This window comes from Triturus cristatus, chromosome 7 (assembly GCF_964204655.1).
Source record: "Triturus cristatus chromosome 7, aTriCri1.1, whole genome shotgun sequence".
Taxonomy (NCBI): domain Eukaryota; kingdom Metazoa; phylum Chordata; class Amphibia; order Caudata; family Salamandridae; genus Triturus; species Triturus cristatus.
In genome coordinates, this window is record NC_140590.1 from 844,007,204 (window position 1) to 844,024,008 (window position 16,805).

Sequence of the window (16,805 nt, forward strand, 5' to 3'; positions counted from 1 at the left end):
CATGGTAGTTTTGAATCAGATGTTTTAGATAACCTAGAAGTTGCGCTATTTAAGAAGAAAGCCCGGCCGGCGATGTTTGACTCTTTCCGCCTTTGGCGAAGGAAGCCAAACAGCGAGAAATTAAGCAAGCTAAGAGAGATAGGAAGGAAAGGAATTTATCGGTAATGCAAGCTGCTAGGCAGTTTAAGGAAGATGAAGAAGATCGTGCGATTGAAGTGTCAGATAGACAACATTGCATGGCCATTGAAAAATGTTACCCGGCTTTGCCACCTCCCCTTTCAAATGTGACTGAAGACCCTGAAAAGGATCCTTTGATGTCACATTTACTGAGATTACCACCCCCTTATGTGCAGGGTGCTACTGCACCTCCGTTACCTCCAGTTGTTGCACCCCTTGTTGTCGTTCAACCCCCTGTTGTTGTTCAGCCACCCGTTGCTTCACTGGTGGTTCTTCCTCCCCCGGTGCAGCCCCCTCCAGGGCCGCCAGCCTTGCCACCAGCCTTGCCTCAAACTCCTTTGCCTCATACTCCTTTATCTTCGACTTCTCTTATTTCTGTCCCTACGTCTCTGTCACCTCAAAACACTTTGTCTCCTGTCCTCATGTCAACTTTTTCCCCTTCTGCTCGGCAACGAATGACTGAGACTGTTACTAGTCTTTTGTCTCCTTTCTTTGGGTCACTAAATATGACCCCTGTTTCTGAATGTAAGCAGAGACGTATTCAGCTCCCTGGTCCCGAACAGTGGGCAGTGTTAGATCTCCTTGCTCGTAGATGGGTTTCGAATACCTCCAAGTACAGTCCACAAGTGGTTATGGATATCTTCCTACAGTGGGAGGCACCAAAACAAAGGTATGTTTTTGATGTCATGTGTACCTTCCTTCGTCAGGAGTGGGAAGATAATGAGTTGGGTTCAATTCCACTGGAATTGCTTAATGTTCAGTCTGAATTTGCTAAAGGGACGATAGTGGGTTCCGATGTTGAGGAAGCGGTAGAGACACTACTCACTTTTAGGTCTAGACTTCCACCTCAGTCATTTTTCGAACCTGACCCTTCTATTAGGAGAAAAGTGAAGCAGTATCCTATCAGAGAGGTTCCCCCTGTATGGAGAGAGGCAGTTGTGGCTGATGCCGCTCATGGTATTGCGGCTGCACCGGCTCATTTTCAGCGAGTGTGGGTGCATGTTCCTTGGAAGAGAGCTGAGGTTCTGGCTCTTAAACAGACTTTGCCTGACCCCCATAAAAATCCTGCTGGTTATTATAAGGAGTTGTCTCAGACAGTTGATGCGTGTGTTATGAATTTAGCTGACATAGATATGTTGATGGGTAATGTTGTTCCTCAACCCTTGTAGGTGAAGATCCGTCACGAGGATCACGCGCCAGAGTTAGGAGATACGTGGGTTAATATTACTGCTGCAGATGGTCGGCAGGTAGGAGGTGCCAAACCTGAACCCTTAGTTTCAGAACTACCTAGTAGGATTAATAATTTAATGAAAACTATGATGCCTCCTCTGCGGGTGAATTGGGACAAGTTAGCAGCATGCAAACAAAAGAAAGACGAGAGTGTGTCTGATTTCTTCACTAGGTTTGAGGAAACATTCATTGATCATAGTGGTCAGGATATGAGTACAGAAGGTGGTCAGAGGTTGTTTGTAGATAAGTTTGTTTTTAATTTACTTCCTGAACTTTCTAATAAGTTAAAGGACTCTGAGAGTTCATGGGCTGTTTCTTCTTCGGCTCAGATATTGGCTACTGCACAATACTATGAGAATAGAGATAAAGATGTGAAGGATAAAGTAGAGAAGAAGACTAGAGAATTAAAAACAAAAGTTCTTCTGCAGCAGGCTTATCCGCCTCGCCCTAATCAGCGTCAGTTTCAGCAACATTCCCAGTTTCAGCAACCCCCACAGTTTCAGAAACTGTTGCAGAAGCCTGAGTCTTTTGCTTCGCGACTCCCACTAGGCACTAATCAGTGTGCTTATTGTAAAGAAGAAGGTCACTTCAAGAATAGTTGCCTGACCTTGCTACAGCGTGCAAATGGTATGTCTGGTGTGAGAGGTCGTGGTGGTTTCCAACAAGTACCTAGGGGTAGTGGACGTGGAACGTTTCCCCAGAATGAACGTTCCTTTTCCCCTCAGAATTCTATGAATTATTTTGACCAACAGAATGTTCCGACCGTCCAGTCCCCTCAGTACTACACTGATAATTATTATGTTGGAAGTGAGAGTGCTGGTTTTAATGATAGTTAGGACAGCCATGGACAAAGGGAGGGAGTAGTGTCAGTTCCAGTAGACCAGAGTGGACCTTATGTTGAAGTGATTACATCAGGTGTGGCAGAACCTTTTCTTTTGGATACTGGTGCAGCACAGAGTTCTATTATGCACTCTAAACTCCCTGGCGCACCTTTGTCTGGCTTGACCAATGTTTCAGTAGGATTTTCTGGCGCCCCAGTTCGTAATCCGGTTTCTTGTCCTTTGCCCCTTTCTATTGGTCCCTGTGGATTGGAGGCTCCCCTTATTCTAACGACGGGCTGTGGCGAGAATCTGTTGGGTTTGGACTTTTTGAAAAGATTGCATGTGACATTACATTGTTCTCCTTCTGGAGTACATCTTACGGTGGGTAAGACAGTGATTTCCCCGATGTATCTGTCTAAGGATCGCCTTCCACTGGAACTGCGTTCTCTCCCTGATACACTTTGGGCTACAGGTCCCAATGATGTTGTTCTCTTGCAGATTCCACCCTACGTTGTTACCCTTAAGTTGAATGCTAAATTACCTCGCATTCCCCAGTACAAAATTTCCAGTGATGGCGAAAGAGCTCTTTTAGCGATTATCTATGATTTGGTTGAGAAAGGTGTGGTTGAAGAAACGAGAGGTAATGTGTGTAACAGTCCTGTTTTGCCTGTCCTTAAGCGTACTAACTCTTCTCAGCCACCTGTGTATCTGTTTGTGATCGACCTTCGAGAGGTCAATAAGATCGTTGTGCCATAGTTTCCTGTTGTCCCGGACATTACTGCTTTATTGACTATGATCCCTGCCTCAGCTGCTTGGTTTTCTGTTATTGATCTGAAGAATGCCTTTTTCAGCATTCCTATTGCTGAAGAGAGTAGGGATATTTTTGGCTTCTCTTTAGGAGGCCGAAGCTTCCGGTTTAAACGAGCTCCTCAAGGTTATTGTGAAAGTCTTTCTATCTATAGTCAGGCTTTCAAAACACAGCTTGATACCATTCCTCTGCCTCCTGGTGCTACTCTTATCCAGTATGTTGATGATCTTTTGGTTGCTGCTGACTCTGAGGACATTTGTAAAGAAGTTGTTTGTTACGCCATTTGTCTGACCTTCATCACAAGGTTTCACCTTCTAAGTTGCAGTATTGCCGCCAAGAGGTGACCTACTTAGGTCATCTCTTGTCGAAGGAGGGAAGCCGATTGACCCCAGAACGTATTCAAGCAATTGCTCAAATGTCTGTACCACGTACACAGAGATAGGTGCGTGCATTTTTAGGCATTACATCTTATTGTAGACAGTGGATTCCAAATTTTTCTCTGTTAGCGAAACCTCTGTTGGCACTTACTCTTAAGGATACACCACACCCTCTTCCCTGGACAGAGGAATGTCAGAAGAGTTTTATGGATTTACAAACTGCACTGTGTTCTGCTCCTGTGTTAGGTACTCCTGACTATAGTAAGCCTTTTACACTCTATGTGCATGAGAGAGAAGGTTGTGCGTTGTCAGTGTTGGCACAACAATTTGGAGACAAGCAGCGCCCATGTACGTATTTTTCAGCTACTTTAGATCCGGTAGCTAGGGCGTTGCCTAGTTGTCTAAGAGCTACAGCGGCAGCGGCTGTTTCTATCCGACAGTCTGCTGGTTTGGTATTGGATAATACATTGATTGTGATGGTCCCACATGCAGTGGATACCCTATTGAATAGAACGAAGACTCAACATCTTACCAGTGCGCGTTTGTCAGGTTATGAGTTGATGCTTTTGGCTAGCCATGTGCACATCAAGCGGTGCAACACATTGAATCCAGCTACATTGTTGCCGATTTTTGTAGAGACAGATGCTCAGGAACAGCATGACTGTTTTCTCCGGACAGAGGAGGAAACAAAGGGTAGAGTTGATGTGAAAGATACTCCTCTTTCGAATCCTGATGGTACCCTATGGGTAGATGGTTCGTGCTTTAAGCTTCCGAATGGAGAGACGACTGCAGCATATGCTGTCACAACTTTGCACACGATTGTTGAAACAGCACGTATTGCACAGAATTCAGCGCAAGCAGCGGAGTTGATAGCATTGACTAGAGCGTGTGTGTTGTCAAAAGGAAAGAGAGTGAATGTTTATACTGATAGCCAATACGCATTTGGCGTGGCTCACAGTTTTGGTCGCTTGTGGAAAGAGAGAGGATTTCTTACTTCACATGGTACGAAAATTCAGCATGGACAATTAGTGAGTGAACTTCTTGAATCACTTACTTTGCCGACCCAAATTGCGATAGTGAAGTGTAGTGCGCATAAGAAGGTTACGAATGATGTGGGTCAAGGGAATGCGTTTGCAGATGAAGTAGCGAGAGAAACGGTGAAAGATGTGATGAGTCGGATGTATGTTGCAGGTCCTGCCAGATGGGTTGTGGAAGGAGGAATGTGTGAAGATACAACAGAAAGTGTGAAGATGATTCAGGCAGAAGCTACTGAGAAAGAATTGAGTATGTGGAGAGAGAGTACGGGAATGTTGGATTCAACAGGCTGTTGGGTTGAGTTGTCAGAGCACCAGCGATGGTTGTTGCCGGATGCATATGTGCTTCCGGTGGTTACTATGGCTCATGAGCTGGCTCATATTAGTTCAAAAGGGATATGTAAGTTGTTGGCTCTGGTTTAGCAGAATGGTGGAATTCCTAAGTGTGCTGAGAATTTGGTTAAACACTGCATGATTTGCTTGATGCATAATCCTGGAAAGGGAACCCCAACTCCAGCGGGTCATTTTGCTCCTCCAATGTATCCGTTCGAGGTGTTGCAGATAGACTATATTCATATGGAAAGATGCAATAACTTGAAGTATGTCCTTGTGGTTGTTTGTGCCTTTTCCAGATGGATAGAGGCCTACCCCTAAAGGATAATACTGCCCTGTCTACAGCCAAGGTTTTCTCAAAGAATTCTTTCCCAGATATGGCTTGCCAAGTATGGTATGGAGTGATAATGGAAGTGAATTCGTGGGTCAGATTATGAAGAAAGTATGTGCGGGTCTGGGTATTAACCAGAAATTCCACGCTGCGAATCACCCCCAGTCAACAGGCCTGGTCGAGTGCTATAATGGCACTCTGAAGCTGAAGTTGGCCAAGGTGCAAGCGAGCTCTGGTCTTACATGGCCCGATGCCTTACCATTGGCACTTTTGTCCACGAGAACGACAGTACATTCTCGCGTGGGACTTAGCCCATACGAGATTGTTTTTGGACGCCCGGCGAATGTCTGGGGTGTGCCGAGGCCTAAGAAGTACAGTGATATCGAGTACCCTATGTTGGCTGACTACTTACATGATTTGACTGCTAAATTGCATGTTCTTCACCAACAGGTCCATGACACTTTGCCTTCAGTTTCTGTAGACACAGGCCACACGATTCAACCTGGGGACTGGGTTCTAACCAAGAATTTCCAGAGGTCAAAGAACTTGGAACCAAGATGGACCGGTCCATACCAAGTCCTGTTATCAACTCGGACTGCTATTAAGGTGTTCGGCAAGAAAAACTGGGTACATGGTACCCATTGTAAGAAGATACCTTTGCCCTTACCGTACGATAAGTGGGTCCGGGAAGGTGTTGTCGATTCCGAGAGTGAAAGGGTTCCGAGATTTGTACCTTTTAGCGATGCACATCTGGAATGGACTCAGTCAGAACGTGCAGATGATAAAGTCTTGCAAGAAGCTGTGCCGCCGTGTTTGAGACTTGATACTACGCACCCAGAGACACTCTTTCAGGATCAAACTGTGCCTGGTAAAGAACGCTACAACTTAAGGTCTAAAAAGGACAAATAAATTTGAATTTTTTTGTGAATTACACTCTTTCAGACAAGAGACTATTTTTCTTTTTCTTTTTCGAACCACCATCCGCGTTCAGCTGCAGGGTCGCAGTATAAGAACTTAAGGGGTGGCCCGCGTATTGACGATAGGTCTGCGGTTCTAGGGGCGTCTAGGACGCCTGGACGCACAATTGAGTGAAGAAGGAAAATTGCTGCGTGCAGCACGTTAGAGGATGGAGTCTGTTGTAACTGAAAGAGATGTTGAGAGAATAGATCTTAAGACAAGATTTTGTACATTGATACATAGCAAATGTTTTATAATATTGTGCTTTTTAATGTTTTTAAGTATCACATTAGCTTGTGTGGGTTGGACTGTCTATGCTACACAACAGACATCTGCACCCACCTCCCAACCTATGCTTTCTTTCACTACTGTTTCTTTGCACCAGTTTTATACGTTGCCTGAACATGAACAGACAAGGAGATCAGAATTTGTCAACAACTCGTTTATACAGTTGTTGCATCAGCATCAGTTAGTAGTAAATACCACTAATTGTTGGGTTTGTGGTCTTATGCCTCATACGACAGATAAAGGTATGCCATATTTGGTTTTGCCTTTTTCTTTTAATGGGTCTGTGTGGGCTTTTCAGACCATGTTTATCTATGCAAATGAGGTACGCCCCTTACGTTCCCTTAAAGATAACTCGAGCAATAGTGCCTTAATAAGGGGAATAGTAGCTATGATCCGAGATATTGATGCATATAATGCTATCCCTAAGGATGAGGTGCAGGCTTACGTTGGTTGGAACGTGTCTGGATATAGTACCAGTTTGACAGAGAAGGAGAGACGAAAAAGGTCTTCCCCTATTTGGATTGTACCCCAACGAGGCAACTTTTGTTTTCAAGGTAATGGTCGGAATCCGAAAGCTCAGCTAGGTAAGAGTGTGTGTGCTCAAACCTATGTCTATTCATCTCGAACTTCTCCACCGTTTGTGCCAGCTAAAGGCACATATTTTGTTTGTCTTGACAAAGCCTATACATGGTTGCCACCTGATTTTTCAGGAACGTGTTATGTGGCGTTTCTACTTCCCCCTACATACACTACTGCTTCAGACTATCATAGAATGAGATATGGTAGAGGTGTCTTCAATAAGGAAGATACCGCAGCACACGAAGTGGGAGATTTCTTCAAGGGCTTCTTGCCCTTTTGGGGTCTTATGATCAATAGTAGGCATATTCGACAGCTTGTCCGCGTTGTTGAAGCTACTATTAATGAGACAGCAGGTGCTCTTAGTAATGTTACAGCTGAGCTTCAAGCGGACCGCCTTATGACTTTGCAGAACCGTATGGTATTAGACATCATACTTGCAGATCGAGGAGGAGTATGTAAACTGATTGGATCCAGTTGCTGTGTTTACATACCAGATAATGCCCCTACAGTGTACCAAGCCATCTCTAGGTTGTATAAAATCTCTGAGTCTATCCATGTAGACGAAGGAGACTGGTCATTGACGGGATGGTTTTGGGGACTGCTGTCCAAATGGGGATGGAAGATTTTGACATTCCTTGGTATGGTTTTAACCATCCTTTTCTCTTGTTGTCTTTGCATCCAGTGTGGTCCCGCCATTTGTAGTCTTTGTGCTACTATGTGTGTTCAGAGACCTGTCCCGAGAGAAGTAGAGAATAATAAGATGATGCTACAGCAACACCTTGATGACCTAATGAATATCGACATACACCTAGATTCAGATTAACATGAGTCTTAGGTTATTGCCTACGTAATGGCAAAAGGAGGGTCTGAGGTTCTGTAATTCTCGAGTCTGACTCCATTTTGTTCTGTGCCACCATTTTGTGTTGCCCTCACGTAGGCCTGTGAAGGTAGCCTGGCGAATAAAGTGGCCTGGCCTTCTTAGTTCATGTATACATTAACTAGGTTTCTTTTTGACTCTGAAATGAACTGTAAGAGACTGACCTCTGCACCTGAAACTGACCCCGCAAAGTCAATTTCCCTGATCGATCTTTATCTGAGATTGCCAATCTATGTTCAGGACATCGTTAACTTTTAGTTTCCTTGCACATGCCTTATCTTGTTCAGCATCTGTTACCGTTTCTTTTTTTATGTTTCTTCATTACATGGGTTATGCTTTCAATTATAGGTTTGTCCGGCTTGTGGAGATTGAATTTGGGACATTCCTAATAATTAACTTTTGGGTTGGGATACTGTAAATTGAGTTTTTGTTATGTGACACTTTGTTTGAAAATGTACCTTATTGGCTAGAATTTTGTGCAGTGGGTGTACATTTATAATGTGAATATTGGGTATAAAAGGAGACGTCTCGCCTTAGTAAAATGAGCAGTCTCCTGAGAATTTACACCGTGATGTATTTCTAGGATCACTGTTACTAGCTGCAGCTAATAAACTTGGTCTCTGATGCCATCCAGAAGTATTCCGTGTCTCTGTATACCAAGACAGGTGAACTCGAAGATCTTAGGCGTGCCCCTGACGCCGCTGGGTTAAACCCCGGTTCTTCAGTAGCTGACCCTGATCCTCCTGTGTTCTGATGTCATTGGGATTTGGGAGAACCCTGCTGAACCCCAGACAATCCTCCTGCATTTCCAAACCAGTTAACCAAGGGGTTCCTCCTTGCAAGTTTGGAACACTCATTTTTGAAACAACAATACTCCCTTGTGCACAACCCCCTATTGAAATCCCAATAAGAGCCCTGCTGTCTTCACTGGGTTTTATTAGGGTTGCCCACCCCTCTTCAGGTGGGACGGGCTTGAAAGGGCCTATAAACTATAGGCAAACCGCTCACTGTGCATATGGTCTTGACATATTTTGCTGAGCCCATTGTCTCCTAAATCCGCATCCAACTCCCCCCACTTCACATCAGGGTCACAAGCCATGTACTTCCTGAACTGGGGCATATGAGCCTTACTTTGCTCTCCCAGGTTTGGACCTTGGTGCTGCACCAAAATCTGCACGTCCATAAATTTCCTGCAAGTTTGTCTTTCTGAATTTTAGTGAGGGTTGTAACTGTATTACACCAGGTAATTACCAGAAATATTAAATATTGTGCCACTCATATTTCCAACTCCTCTCAAGGAGGTTTTGTGCAGAGTGCAGAATTTTACAGGCCAGTAGTAATCAGGCTCTGGGTATAAAACATCTCTCTTCACCTAACAAAAAACACGTGCCCTGAAAGCACAAAGTTTATGGACAAATGGCATTTTAGAAGATTTGTTCTAGAGTTTCTTTTTGTCTGGTATTTATTGCCAGGTTAAATTGCAGGTGTGCAGATTGATAATTCCACATGCAGAATTCCTAACTTTCTATTTTATGTAATTGAAAAGTTGTGGCGAACTGTTTCGGTATTTGTAGAAACATTCTCATACAGAAGTAAACCTGAATGTTTTATTTTTAGCAACACAAGGGAAAAAAACTTCCAAAGATTCTGCACAAATATTTCTGAAAATACATATAACAGCGTCTGTTCTCAGAAAACCTATTTCTGCAGAAGTCTTACAACAAGACTATTTTTTTAAAATAATAAAAACACAACATGAAATACTTCCCACCACCCTCCGAATTTCACAAAGTTTGCACAATCCAATTACACAGTTATGTACACACATAGATTTCGTGGATTTTTCCCATGCTTAAATTCCTTTCTCCAGAGTATTTTCGCTCATGTTAACTTCTGGATTAGTAAGGAGAAGCATATTTTTTACAGACTGTGTTATTGAAAAGCAACTGTGAAGTCTTTGTACTACTTATCTATCAATATGATTTTACCAATACGCGAGTAGCAAGGTTCCATTCAAGGTCAATGCATCCTTGTGATTTTTTTTTTAACTCTATTAGGAAATGACATCAAGTGTTCTTAATTGTTTATTCGTCTTTCAAAAGAGCGGTTCTAAAAACATTTAGACTGGATTTCTTTAGATTATCATGTACACCTGTCAGAATTTGTGTAAGTGAACTCAGATACAGTGACTGTTTTTCTATCACGTGACGTGTTCTACAGTCTACTCTTTACAGAACTTCATTCACTTCTGGACGGATTTTCAATTGCTTGCTCCAGGTCACGTCCACTGAGAGAACCTTCTGTCACCTCGGAGGCTGGTAACATTGTGTTGGAGATAATGGCACAGCTGTCACATAATGTTGGTTCTCATACGGCTGCTGTGAAATTGAGGTCTCAGATCTTGGATTCCCTCGGCGGACGGATTCTACTCTCTCCACAGATAGGTTACAATTCTACACGGTAGAAATGTCCTCTCCCATTGGTCCCATCGCTTTTCTCTCTCCTCGTTTCTCTTGATATGCGGATTTATTCCTAACAGTGTGTTTTAAATCACATTCTTGAAATGCACTTGTTAACGAAGGGGGAGAAACATATTTTAGCTGATTTATTTGTACTTTAAATCAAGAACCTTCATTCTATGGCTGCATTTCGAGCTCGGTCATTTTTTTTAACATATTCTAGAACATAACATATAACACAATTAAATAAATAATTTTGTAACAATTTAAAATGCCACTTTGCACCATAGATGTGACCTGATTGACCAGTGTTAATGCGTGGTTTTACTCTCAGTCTACTCAATGGTACTCATTTATCACCCTATAACGAGGGATGAGGGACAGTGTCTCTACTACAATGACACAAATGAGTGTAAGACCTGGCACCATTGGCGTGGCTCTCCCTTCCATTTTTTGCTGTTGCCTCATATGTTTTTGCTGGTTTTAAATGCTTTGGGCGCTGTGCCACTGCTAATCAGTGCCACAGTGCAAGTGCTCCCTATTGTAAATTGATGTATGGATTAGTGACTCCATGATTGGCTTATTTGGTTTACTTGTCTGACCCTAGTACAGTGCACTGCATGTGCTCAGGGCTTGTAAATCAAATGCTGATGGTGGGCTTGCAGCACTGGATGTGCCACCCACCAAAGCAGCCTGTAAAGTGTGTCTCAGGCCTGCCATTGCAGAGCCTATTTGCAGTCTGGTACTGCCATGTTGACTGGCCAAGTGAATCCACTGGCCAGTCACTAAACCTTCCCTTCTCTTCATATCAGACACCCCTAAGGTAAGCCCAAGGGCAGGGTGCATTGTAAATAAAATGTAGGACATGTCCTGGTGTGTGTGGCATGTCCTATAGTGAATTACAGCCATTTTCGTTTTTCACTATTGCAAGGCTACCTGTTCCCAATAGGCCAGAATGGGCAGTTTGATTATAACACCTTATAATCCTAACTGAGCCAGGGAACATGGTAGAAATTTGAGTCTAGTATGCCTGAACTCAGAACTATAAAATACATATTTTAGTGAAGTTGGTTTTAACATTCTGTGTTTGAAAATACCACTTTTAGAAAGTAGGTGTTTTCTAGCCTATCTGTCCAAGCCTGCCTCTGCTAGGATGTGTATTCCATGTCTGGTGTGTGAGTGACATGGGCTGGGGGATTCCAGGAGACAAGGTGAGTCAGCACAAGGCTGAAAAGAGATATCTGCATGTAGAGTGGTGGGAGGAGTTGCACCTGGGACCTGAATAGGGCTGTGCCTGCCTTCTACAATGCTGGCTCCACCTCCTTTGGTGCGTCTGATGTCCCTGGCCCACACTGTCAAAGGAAAGAAGGAGTCCTGTAAACAAAGTGCTCCAAGGCTGACCAGAACTGGTTTGGACTAGGCAAAGGCCTCTCTGCCTTCAGAGAACAAAGAGAATATGAGTATAAATACTGGGCCCCAGACCCCAAGACTTTAGATCACTTCTGGGAAACAAGAAGAACCTTTGCTGAGGAGAGGAACTTGAGAGAGAGACTGCAGGAGGAGACCATCCCTATGCTGTGTGCTGTTTGAGGATTGGCCTGCAGTGGTTACCTGATTGCCAAAGAAAGGAGAAAGGACTTTGTGCTACTATCATCAACTTGTAACAAGATATCTAAGGGCTTGAACTAGAGCTTGCCTCCTGCCTGAAGTCTCAGGGATACAAGACTTCACCAACCAGCTCCCCTGAGTTCACTTGCTGGGAATCTGAAGTGCCTGCTGTTGATCTGGACCTTCTCAGAGACTGCGTGTCACTGGGAGCTGGAAGCGTGACTCAAGATGAAGAAGCATGAGGCCCCTGCAGCATTTGTCGTCGCATTGCTGAGGAAGCGTGCTGCCGCTGTGGCCATCGAATCGCAGAAGCGCCTCGCATCACCAGAGAAGAGTGTCGCCGTCGCAGCAAATGCCGTCGCATCACCGGAGAAGCATGTCGCTGCCACAGCAGCTGTCTTCGCATCACTGAGGAAGCGTGCCGCTGCTGCCGCTGTCACCATCGTCGAAGCGCTCCGCATCACTGGAGAAGAGTGTCGCCGTCACAGGAGACGCCGTCGCATCACCAGAGAAGCGTTTCGCAGGGCCTGTCGTGGCTCAAGAAGATTCACAGAGTCGCCGCACGACAGACGGGTGTGCACGCATCACCCCTTCTTTGTCGCAACATCAAGAAGACGCCATTTTTATTCATTGCACCGGGTCATCATTGCGGCGTTGCTAGTCTCATCGCCAGAGAAGCACAGTAAGAAACCGACGCCTCACCTCCCCATGCGGTGAAGAACTGACAAATCACCTCCTCTCTGGTAAGGAACCGATGCATCACCGTCCCCTACGCAGCAGTAGGGAACCGACGCATCACTTCCCCCGAAGCAAGGAACCGACGCATCACCGTTCTTGCGTGTAAGAAACCGACGCATCACCTTCCATGCAACTCTTTTGTTTGTATCGTATTACGCATCCAAAGGTACTTTTAACGCTAAGTGTCACATTTACCATCTAAAGAGAACTAAGCTATTTTTACCACTTTTAAAGTACAGTATTGTGGACTTTTGTCGTTTGTGGTCTTGTGTTAAGCCTATATAAAGATACTTATTTTGTTATAATACAACCTGTGTGGTGTCTATCTGTAGTGTTGTCACTGTATTACTGTACTGTACTGTACTGTATTCACACATGCTTTACACACTGCCTCTGAGATAAGCCTGTCTGCTCATGCCAAGCTACCAATTGGGTGAGCAGGGGTTATTTTAGGAGTGTACCCCCTTACCCTGACTAGACGCAAGGGCCCTTATTTGGTCAAAGGTACCTACCTCTGCCAAATAGAGACCCCCCAAATCTAACAATGAGCTTCTGCTGCTTACACACAATTTTCATCAAACACACAAAAGGTAGTGGAAAAAATGCTTGCAACAGGTCTAACCACTGGCAATAACTCAGGGTAGCATTCCACCCATAGTTGTCTTTGCCCATCATACCACTTTAGTTTAGACCCTAGCATATGCAAATCAATCATGACCCTGCTTCAATAAGAACAGTTCAGCCTGAACTGCCAGGCCAGCTCCTCCCTGATCTGCAACACAAGCAACCCAAGACCGGTGTTGCTCTGATTGGGGCTCTTAAGTTACGTGTAGCTTGGTAACAGTGGCACAGTGAGCATGGGACACACGTTTGGGTATACCCTTGGCCACTTATGATGTTACATTAAACACATGAAAGGTGATGGGAGGAATGCTTGCAATAAGTTTATCCACTAGCGATTGCTAAGGGTAGCATTTCAGCTCATTGTTTTGTTCACCATGCCATCTCAATTTCTGACCCAGGGATATGCAAATCAGTTTTGATCTTGCTCCAGTAGGAACAGTCCAACCCAAACTTCCTGGCCAGTCCTCCCCAAGGACCATATAGATTAGAGTTTTTCGATCCTTGACTTTGATATCTACATGCCTTGATGAAGCACATATGCTGCCTTTTGCTGCTAGACCAAACTTGTGTCAGCTGCAGGAAAAAGTTAAAGACACTTTTAGGACATCAACCCTATATGATCACCATTGAAAGTACAGAAGTACTTACTTGTAATTTAATTAATGGGAGTGTGTAAATAGTCTACTTATTGGTATTTTACTGCACTTCAAATGCTCTGCGTTCATACCTCTCTAATGGGAAACTAAATCCGATTGGCAAATGTTTTTCCAGTTTTCCGAACAGTTTATGGTCTCTGGGTAGGAAGGCTAATCCCCATGGTAGACATACTGAGTATTAAACCTTAAACCAAATTGTATTGTTAGAGGCACGCTCAGTGCCAGTTAACAAGTGCCCTCCTTGTAACCCTCATGTTTTTAAACATTAGTAGTACATTGCAAGCACTCCTTAGAGCTGCCCAAATTGGAATGAGTATTTTCAACACTTGAGAAGCATTTAGGGCTTAGGTCATGGTAGGATGCTAGATATGAAAATGTGCTGTTTAAGTGGACACTTTCAGTACAAAATCCAATACTTAGACAACTTTTATAATATTTCACACTCTGCACATGTGCTGTGCAGTGCAACACACGTTTTGTGACTGAAATGTCTGGAGACATTTAAAAAAAATTCCTCTTTCACCCCTGTGTATAGGAGGCATTTCTTTGAGCAAAAGTATGTCTGACAATCTTTGTAGATCTGGGTTTGCTTCAGAAACCATGGTGGTAGCATGGAAACACCCATGAAACACTGCTTGACTTAAAAGTGGTGGAAGCCGAGCAGAATGCTTTTTGCACCACTGATGTTGACATTAACCTTTTGTCTCCTCCTGAGTCTGCCATACCCACACATGAATTTTCCATGCCAATGAGCATGCACATAAAGTTTCCTGACTGTTGTGTCTAGCCCTAAAGGTTTTTCCCATGCAAAGTTTCGCAGATGGCCAAGAACTCTAGCACTCTAATGTTAGTGTCACTGCTACTTTGCCACCCCACATATTTCTCCACCCACCTGTTCTGTCCCCTGATGCCACTATCAACAGCGCACTTTTATCAGCGATCGCAGGAGGAGATGTAGCTTTTTTAACATGGTTTAATGAGGCAACATAGCACTACACAGGACTTCCTGAAGCAGGAAATTATCATGGATTGGTGGGCAAGTATTAATTTTGATAAGTCTTATGTAGTCACGTTAAATCAGAAAAGTTCAGCTAACTTTATGAGGGTCAAAATGTCCCAATTTTGACACACTAAGCTGGTACAATAAAACAATCCCCCACTCACTATTACATCCAGTGGACTTAAAAAATCCAGAAACGTCTCAGACTATGATGTTTACTTTTCATGGGAATACACCAATAGACCATTACGAAGAAGTCTGTTGGGGGGGGGGGGGGGCAGGGGAGGATAAGCCCATATTGAGCTTCCTATCAGACCCAATTGAAAACTAAACTAGCTTTACGACATAGTCCTGTTTGTGTAACCCTCTATCAAGTGTAAAGCACAAAGTAGCCCACAATCCAACCTTGATCAATTATCCATATGTGAGGCTGGACTGTACAGCACTATTCTCTACTATAGCACTATGCCTGGACCACTGGCGTAACTAAACTCGAGGGGGCCTCCCTGCAAGGTACATGGAGGGGCCCCCTCCGGGCTCATTCAGGAGCTCTGCAGACTGAGTGCTGTGCGGAGGGGGCCCCCTGGAGCTTGGGGGCCCCCCCGCACCGCGGGGGCTGCGGGGGCCTGTGCCCCTGGCCTGGACACCAAAACCTGATAATGGTGGATCTATTCCAAGCATAAGTTATCTTGGATAATACTCTCATCTTCAAAAAAAGTACAGAATTTGGATCTTAGGTTTGATCAGGAAGCTATTTCTTGCTGGGACAATCAGAGTGGAGTTCCCACAGTGATAAGTTATATGACACACAGGCTTCATAATCCACATGACAAATAGTTCAGGCTTCGACTTAGACCCTGATGCCCCAGATGAATGTTTGAGAGGAATGTAGAGCCACCCCAAAGTTGGACGACAGCATTGCAACTTATCTAATATGGTAATTTTCACATTTTCAAATATGCCAAAATATTGACTTTTTATCTAGTTTTAGAACACACCTATAAATGACAGCCACAAATGTCTTCTTAAGGATTAGCTTTCGGACTGTAAATATGCATTTCCTCCAACAAAATGGTGCCCAGGCCAGACATCAGAGAGATGAGCTTTGTCTAATTACGTCTTAAGGGAGAGCATGTGATTGGTTTCCAGATCACATGGACATTCTAGATATTTTACAATGTTTTTTTCTTTGCTAAAGTCCATTTCTGGTTGCAGGTTCTCAGGGGCAAGTTCACCCTCTGATCTAGGATGGCTCCCTGTAAGTGATGTGTTGGAGAGTTTGCAGTTGCACAGTGACATCCAGGACATTCATAGTCGACTGCACTCTTAATGAAGGGCTCTTGGTCTGCAGACACTGTGAAACTTCTTACAGCATGGGCGGCTGTAGTGAGGGAAAGCACTTGAATCTTATTTTGTGAGCCTTAGTCAATGCAATATATTTTCTTTCTGTACTACCAACATACTGTACTGCATATGGGAGGATGATTTGTTAAAGGTCTGTCATTTCTTCAGCACATGAAGAACTTGATAGCTCTCCCATGGCAAATCGTCCATTTATGAACATTAAATATGTACAGCTCTGGGGCAGAAAATGCAGTATAGTGTTTACTCCAAAACCCCCAAATAAAGAAAATATATAAAGAAAATATATCCTTAAAGGGCTCAATAGAGTACATACAATTTTTTCTAGTTTGATGCAATTTAAAGAAGAGTCTTACAAAATGATTGTGGATGTATGCACAATGATATTTTACTTGAAGGTGTGATCTTTTTTAGATCTCGAAAGTCTAAAAGTCTCATTTTAGTCTGGTATGTGGTCAGCCTGCATTCCATACCAGTAGAGATTATGGCCTGTGCTCCCCTAGTGGAGGACAGCTCGCCAAATATTGAGATGCCCGCCATTCTGGC